Below are 11391 nucleotides of genomic sequence, written 5' to 3' on the forward strand. Positions count from 1 at the left end.
AGCATATGGGGCAAAATCTTCCCGCCCTGCAGATAGGCTGCCAACAGAGTTTCCTGTGCCCCTTCCCTCTGTGATACTGCAAGCAAACAAAACCATTCTCTGACAAAGAATAAGATCAAAAGTCAAGGACTGTGATGTAAAATTTATAAATGCTTCCAAAATTTCTAACTTTTTTTTACTTCTGACCATCAGAAAAAAAATGGAAAAATCATTTCAAATGTGTCATTTTTTCCAGACCTGCACACATCACTGCAGCCTCATTACAGCACACATACCTGTCCCCTAACCAAATACAGAATAACTGACCACAAATTAGAAAGAGAAACATGGAGACAAAAGCTGAACTGGAAACCCCAAAAATCCAGACTCTGCCTGCAGTATAATACCAGAGAAATAAAAACAATGGCATTTTTCCTGTACTGTAAAAAAAAAAAAAGAGACTATTCAGATGCATATTTCCCAGAAAAGACACAGAGAAAATCAAATATTTCTCACCTCCCCTCACATGATCTCTTAAGTCATTGCACCAAGTAAATGCAATCCAAGGAGGTTCCCTAAAAATCTCGTATTTGTAGAATCATCCAATTCCGCATGAGCGAGGAACATACTTCCCGAGATCTAGGGAAGAATGGTAAAACACAAATGACAGGACCATTATTTGACATCTTGGGGAAGAGGGCAGGAATTGGATCGCAAGCTTGAAAACCACTCTTTAAAAAATTTGTGCCACTTACCCACTTAATGTAGATGGCAGATAAAGAACAAATGACCCATCTAGTCTGCCCATCTACACCTCCGGCTCAGCTTTACAATCCCGCCCTGTTTTTCAGAGATCCTCTGTGCTTGTCCCAGCCTTTCTTGAATTCTTCTCCACCTCCACTAAGAGGCCATTCCATGTGTCAACCACCCTTTCTACAAAGAAATATTTCCTTATTTATTTATTTATTTACGGGTTTTTTATATACCGGGGCACGTAAGAAACATCACCTCGGTTTACATTCAAACATTAATTCAGCATATTGCTTTACATTATAACATTAAAACTGAAAGAATACAAATCCATGTAAAAAAAAACCAACTTTGTATAATGAGAATAAATATCAGAATATGAGTGTCTGTGGGATTAAACTAGAACGCAAAGCAAAGGACTCAGTTCAAGAATAGTAGGCTTTTTTGTATAGCCAGGTTTTTAAGTTTTTTCCTTAGAGTACTCCTTTTCATCTTTATCACATGACCTCTCCTTTCTGTTGAAAGATGCCTGCCTTCTTTGCATTTATTTTTTGGACATATTTAAATGTCTTTATCATATCTCCCCTTTCTTGCCTCTTCTCCAGGGTATAAATGTTTAGATCTTTATGTCTGACCCCACACGCTTTATGATGAAGATTATTGACTATGGGGCGGATTTTAAAACAATACGCGCGCCGGTACTTTTGTTCACGCCACCGGCGCGAACAAAAGTACACCAAATTTTATAAGATACGCGCGTAGCCGCGCGTATCTTATAAAATCCGGGGTCGGCGCGCGCAAGGGGGTGCACATTTGTGCAACCTGCGCGCGCCGAGCCCAGCGCAGCCTGCCTGTTCCATCTGAGGCCGCTCCGATTTCGGAGCGGCCTCAGAGGGAACTTTTCTTCGCCCTCCCCCCACCTTCCCTTCCCTTCCCTTCCCCTTCCTAACCCACCCCCCCCCGGCCCTATCTAACCACCCCCCCTTACCTTTGTCGGCAAAGTTACGCCTGCTTTCAGCAGGCGTAACTTTGCGTGCGTCGCCGGCAGCCCAGCTCCATCCTCCGGTCCCGGGGGCGTGGTCCGGAGGCCTCGACCATGCCCCCGGGCTGGCGCCATGCCCCCGGGCCCGCCCCGAAACGCCGCGTCATTTCGGGAACGCCCCCGAACACGCCCCCTCCCTCCCCGTTTCGAAAGCCCCGGGACTTAGGCGCGTCCCGGGGCTTTACGCGCGCCGGCGGCCTATGCAAAATAGGTGCGCCGGCGCGCGAGGGCCCTGCGCGCGTAAATCCTGCTGGATTTACGCACGCAGGGGTTTTAAAATCCGCCCCTATCTGAATAGCTGCCCTTTAGATCAACGCTATCCAGTTTATATTCATTTGAAGGTGCAGTCTCCAGAACTGTGCACAGTACTCAAATTCGGTCTCACTAGAGACTTAAACAGAGGCAATATTACCTCTTTTTTTCTTCTGGGTATAACTAACCCAGTGCAACCACTCATCCTTCTAGCATTTGTTGTTGCCTTATTGACTTGTTTGGTCACCTTAAGATCATTAGATATGATCACTCCCATACCCTATTCTTGCTTTTTGCACACATAAGAATTTCACCCACTAACTTGTACTGCTGTCTTGGAGGTAAATTTTAAAAGCTGGACATGTGCCAAAATCAGGAGATGGGCACGCATCTAGCACTAGCACATATCCACCCTATTTTATAAAGCGGGCAGATACACGTACAAGTGCCGATCCATGTGCATCTTGCATTGGAAAAAAAAGGGGCGTGGTGTAGGTGTTCCATGGCAGGGCCAAGAGATGTGTGCACAAGTACCTACGCACCTGGGTGCACGCCCAGTCCAGTGCCACATAACTTTACTTTTGCTATGAAGGAAGTGTAAGTTAAAAAAAATGACAGACATCCATGGGGGATTTGAGGGGTCTGAGGTAACTGGGGTTAAAGTGCAGGCTATATAACCAGGGGGTTTGGGAGGACCTAGGAGAACACTGGTGCGTCTGCTTTAAAATATAGGCAGTTGCGCGTCCATAAGCTAATGTACACTGTTGGGCATGCACAAGCTTAAAATTAGGTGCACACATACATGTGCCTAGGCTATTTTATAACATGCATGCGTTATAAAATGTCAGCGTTTCTGGGCATGCATTGATTCACATGTGTATATGTGTGCCCAAGTGCCCAAGGTCCTGAGAAGATCATATAATGCATCAGCACTGTACGCCATGACGGCCTCCAACCATTCCACCTGGAAGGCCTCGGACTCAGACAAAGATTTGTCACCTTGCAGCTGCTGAACCCAGTGGAGACCAGCTCGCAGTATGAAACTGCCACACATGATGGCCCGAGCATCAAGAGCGGAAATCTCAAAGATCTTCTTGTGGTGTACCTCCAGTTTTCTATCCTGAAGATCCTTTAAAGCCACTGCTCTGGTGACTGGAATGGTGCTCTTCTTGGTGACCACAGAAACTGCAACATCCACCTTTGGAGCCTTGAGCAGATAGAGCGCCTCCTCGGGCAACGGATACAATCTGTCCATCGCCCTACTGACCTTCAAACTGGTGTCCAGAGTATCCCACTCCTGGAATAGGAAAGCACTGACTGAACTATGGAACGGGAAGGACTTTGTGGGACCCCGGAGGCCAACCATGACCAGATCCACTGCCCCAGGTTGGAATCCTGACGTGGGACCTCAATGCCCAACTCCTCCAACACCACTGGAATGAATGAGCTCAGCTCCTCCTTATGGAATAAACGGACTACCTTATGGTCATCACCTTCAAGGGACGAACCCTGCATGAGGGACAGATCCGGATCCAGGGGACCAACCCCCGGCTCTGACTCCTGGGAATCCGCTCTCTGGGCCCCTTCAGTATCGGAGGTGCCTGAGGAAGAATCCGTGTCAGCCGCAAGCACCGCAGTCATCAGAAGCCGCCAGACCCTAGGGGTCCCTGCAGCTGTGGAGGTCCTGGACTTCTTGGCAGGCTGCTCCGGGCCCTCCTTGGAAGCACCCCGATGTGCAGCCTTCCTGGCCTTATAAGCCTTATGGAGCAGGAGCACAAAATCGGAAGAAAAGGAGGAAGACAAATCCGATTGATCCCCGGGGTCCTCAATGCTTTCAGGAGGGCCCCCAGCCTGCTGACCAAAACGAAAACAATATGGCTGCCGTTCTCGTGCTTAGCGAGAACGGATTCTCAGGAGCCGACAGTGCTGGATGTTGCTTCCCCGAGATGCAGGGAACACTGCCCGTGTCACCTGCATTGCTCCCCAACAGCCCTCCCCCAGGGGAGGCATTGGGAGCAAAGGCCGGTGCGAGAAAGACGCGACTGCACATCCCTGCAGGAAGAACAGGCCACACCACGCGGCATCTGCAAATGAGACCGGGTCGAGCGCAACGAATGGGGAGAGGCTGAAGGAGTCAGGGTGGGAGGGAACAAATGCTCAGAAGTTAGCTGCCAAAAGACGGGGCCGAAGAAAAGCGAAAACGCGTTGCCCCCGAAGCAAAGAAACAAACCTCTCTCTCTATTTCTTTTTTTTTTTAGCAAACTTTAACAACAGAAACAAAAGAAAAAGGGGCACTTCCCTTAGAAAAAGCAGTAGCAGGCTTCTTAAGAAGCAACGGGCTCCGATGATCCCACAGGGTGAGTGATCCGGGACCCCCAGGTATCAGCCCTGTCAGGCCAGGGATCCAACCCCCTGCTCGCAAACATCACACACCAGAAGAGATGACCCCACCAGGGTCTAACAACCTTCTGGGAGGCGAAGGCAGAAGCCTATGTGCCCTTTCTGACTTTTTTTTTTCTAGTCAGACTGCAGGCTTTGCACCTCCACCATTTGCTGGAGACAGAGAAATACTGAGGGACTGCAGGTGGTACCTCGTCTTAAGTGTCAGTGTCAGTAAAACTTTCTCTGTCTCCATTTGCTGGAGGGGAGGCAAAACCCAGGAGTCTGGACTGATCTGGGTACGTACAGGAAAAAGGGGTTTAGCGCGTCGAAAAATGCGCGGCCAACCCCCCTGAAAACTAATAGCGCTCATCACATGCAAATGCATGTTGATGAGGCTATTAGTCACCCAGGATACTGAAAGTAAAATGTGCGGCCAAGCCATTGAGCTACCCGGAAAAGTGTACAGAAAAGCAGAAAAAATTGCTTTTCTGTACACCCTCTGACTTAATATCCTAGCGATATTAAATCAGATTAACCAAAACTAAAAAAAAAAAAAAATCTGCCCGCAGGTCAGCAGGTTAGAAAAACAGACACTCAATTTTACCGGCATCCCTTTTCCTAACCCGTGGCTGTCAGCAGGTTTGGAAAGGTGGCTGGGCACGCATCGGGAAAGCAGGCACCCGCTCTCCCGCGATTCTTATTGTATCGGCCTGTATGTGTTTTCTTTCCTATAGGCTTTTGTCACCATCCCCCAGTCAGACTAGTTTAAAGCTCTCCTCATTAGGTTGGTGCACTTATACTTGTGAACAACCATAAAACAATTCTCCCGATTAATATTCTTAAGGCCAATGTCAAATAAGGTGAAACCTTAATATACAGTATTTGGAAGACCACTATGCAGACCAGCATCAATACAACATATTATAGGATGAAATAACCTTATTGGTGCATGTTAATATATTGTGTTTCTTGATATTTTTTATCCTTTTCCTATTTTGCAAATAAAGTCAAATGACCAGCAAAATTTAAAAAATGGGGGTCAAATCTATGTCATCAAAATAGAATGTCACAAAAGAATCAACTTATCTTGAAAAATACAATATTGATCCAATAGATCACTGACACAGTGCTGGATTTCATTAGTCCTGCATCAGGAGGATGATTATTCTTTTTAAAATCCCACATGTATTAAAAGCATATGCTGTATTGGTCCTCATACAACAATCCTTCCGTCAAACTTATGCTTGTACATTGCATGTTAGGTATATTCTAGCACTCAGCAGGTCATCTGCTTGGATTGCAACACTATGGGCCTAATTCATTAAGACTTTTCCCAATAACCGTAGCAAAGTCTTGTAATCGATGATATTCACACAGCCCTACGTTTGTCCTTTACCTGCTCTCTTAAGGAATCCATAACTTGACAAATTATTATTAGTTTTTAGATTTAGTTTCTTACTTTTTCCAAATCCAAGCTCAAGAGAAATTACAATCAGGTACAGAGGTAATGATGAACAGAGAAACTATTGTAATAAATGTTGCATCTATGCCTGCTAATAACAATAGTGCCATGTTTATCTGCATTAGTCATAAAGGTTTTGTTACATGAGTGGCCTCGCAAGGCCTTGCATTCTGTTAGAAACGGGGGGTGTTTAGTGTGCCCTTGGGGCCTCAGCCCAATCCCAGACAAGTCCAGGACCGAACCGAGGGTTGATGGCGTGTTCCAGCATGGCTGACTGTCTTACCCTCTGCCAGGCCTGCAAGCTCCCAAGGCCAACAACATGATGATGTTGGAAGTTGAATGGTCCTCCGACCATTCCGAGCCTTTTCGGACCTGCTGCTTGGATCGGCATGGAGCAGCAGGCCTGGCCTGAGGACGAGGGCAAACGGGCCTTGACATGAAGACATGACACCAAGGTCGATGCTATGGCATCGCAGACAAAGACATGACACCAAGGCTGATGTGGACGGCATCAGAGACGAGGGCTGGAACAAGACATGACAACAAGGTAGTTGAGGACATGACACCAAGGCTGATGCGAAGACATCACGGACCAATGGTCGATGCGCCGGCATCCCGGACCAGGGTCGATGCGACGCCATCAAGAACAAGACGTTGAGGCGAAGACATGACACCAAGACTGATGCAATGGTATCCAGGACGAGATGAGGAACTTGACGAAGTCCAGATGAGATGAGAGGCTGGGCGGAAGGACATTGGCACTGTCTCTCAGGGCTCCCTAAACAGCCCGAGGAGGCTGGTCACGGATCACCCTGTCCCACTGCGCGCCCTACACACCCCGAGGAGGCTGGTCATGGACCACGCTGAGAACGGGACGAGCGCAGGGAAGAATCCAGTCGAGGTGGGACTCCGACGACGAAGCCAGATGTCATCCAGAGCTCCACAAAGGCTGGCAGGACATGACGGCTCAGGAGCACAGGAACAAATTCCACCTGTAGGCAACTTCACGCTCAGGAAAGATGTCATCCGAGAGAGCACGGCCTGACAGGACCAGAAGGCTCAGGAGCGCTGAAGCGAACACCAAGAAGGGCAGGACACCAGGAGACGAAACACCAGGACACCTGGACGAGGACCTCAGGCACAAACACTTGACATGACATGAAGACAAAATGAAGAGGAGCTCCATGAAGAAGACCTGACGGAGCTCTGGCAGGCAGGAGCCTCCAGAGCGAAGTAACTCCGATGCAAGGTGAAGACTGAAGTGATGGAGCAGCCCTTATATAGGGCTCAAGCAGGAAGTCCAATCAAAGGTGGGGCCAGCAGACTTCCTGTGTCTGGACCTTTAAATCCTAGAGAGAGGCGCGGCCGCATGCCTAGGAAGAAGCAGGAACTTGTGCAGGACCGTGGACAGTGGCCTGCACAGCGTTGACGTCGCGTAAGAGCAGGGCTGGGCCTGAAGGCAGGCCACAATGACGGCAGCGGCTCCAGCCAATTGAGCCCGGGGATGCGGCCTCCAGCCCCGGAGGATGTTGAAGATGGTGGTGGCTCCAGCCGCGAAGATGGACAGGAAAGTCCGCGGCTCCGGCCGCAGTGAGGCGGAACAGAAAGGGCGGCCTCCTGGCCGCAGGAAGAACTCGAGTCCGCGGCTCCAGCCGCACTGAAGGCCCGACTCCGGCGGCGTCCATACCACGTCAGGCAAGCAGGAGAAATGAGGTGAGCAGTGCCTGCTCGCAGGGGGACCCGTGGGCAGTGTCCATAACAGTACCCCCTCCTCAAACCTCCTCTCAACAGTCCGAGGAAAAGGGTATCAGTCCATACCGGATGGAGGTATTCGAGGGTCCAAAAATGGAAGCTGGTATATCCGGGGACAGAATGAAACAGAGCAAGAACAGTAGAAACACAGCAAAGCAGCAGGAAACTACAAAACACAAGAAGACAACGACGAGAGACCAAAGAGCACGAGACCGAGGGAAAATGAGACCAAGGGAACACGAGACCGCGCAAGCGGAGACCGCGCGACTGACAATACAAAAAAACCCAAAAGAGGGAGCAAGGGAACGGAGAGCAAGGGAACAGAGAGCAAGTGAACGGAGAGCAAGGGAGCGCAAAGAGCAAGAGAGCAAAGAGCGAGAGAGCGGAAAGCGAAGGAGCAAAAGGCGAGAGATCGAAGAGCGAGGGAAAGGAGAACGAGGAAGAGGAACACGGGAATGAGGAGGACGGGAAACACATAACCGGGAAGCAACAAGTGGAAAACAAAACAAACAATGAACAGAGAACAGGACAAACAGGCAACAAACAAAAACCAGACAAGAAGCACCAAGAAACACCAAGAAGACCTGGGGGAGGGAATCCAGGGTGGGCAAAAAAACCCCAGCAAACCAGTAGGGGTGCAGGCGCCTCCTGCAGGTTGTAAAACCCCCAAGCTGGCAACATGACAAAAAGTCTGGATGCAGGCGCCTCCTGCGGGTCGTTAAAAAAAAAAATCCAGACAGCTGGCGCCTCCAGCAGGTCGTAACAATGGCAGAGCTGGCGCCTCCAGCAGGTCGAGTACACAAAAATCCTGAAAAGAATTTTCAGTCCCATAACCAGTCCAGGAACACAGACAAAACTCAGGAACAAGGCGGATCCATCCGTGGAACACGAACGTTGGGCACATGGCTTTGCATTCTGTTACGTGAGCGGCCTCGCAAGGCCTTGCATTGGAGTTACTTCACTCTGGAGGCTCCTGTCTGCCAGAGCTCCATCAGGTCTTCTTCGTGGAGCTCCTCTTCGTTTCGTCATGTCATGTCAAGTCAAGTCTTTGTGCCTGAGGTCCTCGTCCAGGTGTCCTGGTGTTTCGTCTCCTGGTGTTTCGTCTCCTGGTGTCCTGCCCTTCTTGGTGTTCGCTTCAGCGCTCCTGAGCCTTCTGGTCCTGTCAGGCCATGCTCTCTCGGATGACGTCTTTCCCGAGCATGGAGTTGCCTACAGGTGGAATTCGTTCCTGTGCTCCTGAGCTGTCATGTCCTGCCAGCCTTTGTGGAGCTCCGGATGACATCTGGCTTCGTCGTCGGAGTCCCACCTCGACTGGATTCTTCCCTGCGCTCGTCCCGTTCTCAGCGTGGTCCATGACCAGCCTCCTCGGGCTGTGTAGGGAGCCCTGAGAGACAATACCAATGTCCTTCCGCCCAGCTTCTTGTCTCGTCTGGACTTCGTCAAGTTCCTTGTCTCGTCCTGGATACCGTTGCATCAGTCTTGGTGTCATGTCCTGCCACAAAACTTTCAAACAAAGCCTCAAAACATGGTTGTTTGAACAAGCTTTCTCACAATGATCAATAACTAACCTGAAATTCAGTTTTCCCGTATAATTCCTTACCTGCGCCATGTTCTTCTTCCCTCCCTATGTTTATCTCATTCTGCTAATCCCGCTGTACCGCTTTTCCCCCATCCATTGTGCAATTTCTGTTTCTTGACTTTAATTTGACATTGGACATTGCCTTAGACAGTTAATGGCTCCTGCTTAATTATTGAAAATGAATATATATTGGTTATTATAGTTAATGAAGTTAGTATTTTACCCTTGAAACCTGTTATTTATGTAAAGCCTGTAGCTGTTAAATGTTTTCCTTACTGTATAACCTGTTATATGTAAAGCCTGTTGCTAATTTATTGTTTTACTGTAAACCGAGGTGATGTATAACTTTACGTACCGCGGTATATAAGAATCTATAAATAAATAAATAAATAAATAAATAAATGTCTTCCCCTCAACGTCTTGTTCCTGATGGCGTCGCATCGACCCTGGTCCGGGATGCCGTCGCATCGACCATTGGTCCGTGATGTCTTCGCATCAGCCTTGGTGTCATGTCCTCAACTACCTTGTTGTCATGTCTTGTTCCAGCCCTCGTCTCTGATGCCGTCCACATCAGCCTTGGTGTCATGTCTTTGTCTGCGATGCCGTAGCATCGACCTTGGTGTCATGTCTTCATGTCAAGGCCCGTCTGCCCTCGTCTTCAGGCCAGGCCTGCTGCTCCATGCCGATCCAAGCGGCAGGTCCGAAAGGGCTCGGAATGGTCGGAGGACCATTCAACTTCCAACATCATCATGTTGTTGGCCTTGGGAGCTTGCAGGCCTGGTAGAGGGTAAGACCGTCAGCCATGCTGGAACACGCCATCAACCTCAGTTCGGTCCTGGACTTGTCTGGGGTCGGGCTGAGGCCCAAGGGCACACTAAATACCCCCGTCATGTAACAGGTTTGCATACTGCAAGAGCATAAAAAATTTTCAGCTTCTCCTTAGGTGAATTACCTGACTAGTTAAGACTTCCCAATGGATCACTGCTAATTATGTAACACATTCAAAATAAAAGAATCATAAATAAAAGAGACAGTATTCTCCAGGACTATAATCATGCCAGTTAATTTGTCCCACTTCATTGGCTTCTAAGAAAGCAGAACACAGAACACATTGACAATGCTATATTGTAATTTCTTATTGCACTAAGCTCCGATCAATCCACATCAACAGTTTCATTCTCAACCAACTTCAGGCATAAATAAAAAACAATGCCTTACCTGTAAACCCCAGTACACAATGACAATGAAATCCATTGACCAAATCATAACAGCTGCCTCCATTTTGGCATGGTTATGACTCACATTCATCAATATTTGTTGAGCAATTTTCCCCTGAAAAAGAGAAAATACAGTTACATTTGCTTCCTCATTCTAGCCATGAAGCTCTAATTCCATTCTTAAACTTGCCAAAGTGTCAGAAGTCCATTTGTGGCTGAAGCAATTAAATAGGAAACAAAATTCACTAACTGTCCACCAACACAGGAGTTTGTCCACAGCAGCCTCAGCAGCTGTGGTTCTCTCTTTCAAAGCTGACCCTCAGCAGCCAAGTGAATACCGTACATGTCTCTATACCACCTACCACTTCTCAAGCCAGTCATTAAGATGTGTTATGGTAATCTTTATTTTGTTTCAGTAGGCCATGTTATTCTAATGTTACAGCAGAACTATGTTTCAAAATGAATGTCAACTGACCCTTCTGCTTAGCACTACTCATACAATGCAGAGATGCAAATCACCTGCAAATCCTGGCTGGCATCGACAGATGTATCCTGCGGCTCTCACATAGCTGAATTCTCTGTTTAATTCCAGCAGATCTCCATTATAAGCCTGATTGGATCTTTCAAAACACAGTGCTCCATTCCGGCAGGGCCCTTCCATACATTCATCTTTATCTATTTCACACTCCTCGCCTATATAACTAAAGAGAGTCACAGGGCGAAAAGTAACAATCAATTTTACATTGCATCATTATACAGAAAATGTCAAACAATTTAATAAAAAATGTTCTTCAGCTGATGTTATCTCATATTCAAGTGATCTGACAGGTCACTCAGTTTGTTCTTATCATGATCTACTTGGCCAGAAGACGCAGCTGTAATTCTTGACTCCTTCCAGGCAGGTGGCAATGTTCAGACATGGTCCAAAAGCGCATACCACCAGGACATCTATCTCACAGTCCTCTCCTGTAAAGCC

General features: G+C 48.0%; 1 long non-coding RNA gene across 1 annotated transcript; it reads right to left on the reverse strand.

The window, feature by feature from the left end:
* Positions 1-788: 788 nt before the first annotated feature.
* Positions 789-11391, reverse strand: LOC115098284. The gene is made up of 3 exons (XR_003858462.1): positions 10935-11391; positions 10417-10530; positions 789-912 (listed from the first exon to the last, which is right to left on the reverse strand). It is a non-coding gene; the product is annotated as an uncharacterized LOC115098284 (long non-coding RNA).

The sequence above is a fragment of the Rhinatrema bivittatum genome, chromosome 8 (assembly GCF_901001135.1).
Source record: "Rhinatrema bivittatum chromosome 8, aRhiBiv1.1, whole genome shotgun sequence".
NCBI lineage: Eukaryota > Metazoa > Chordata > Amphibia > Gymnophiona > Rhinatrematidae > Rhinatrema > Rhinatrema bivittatum.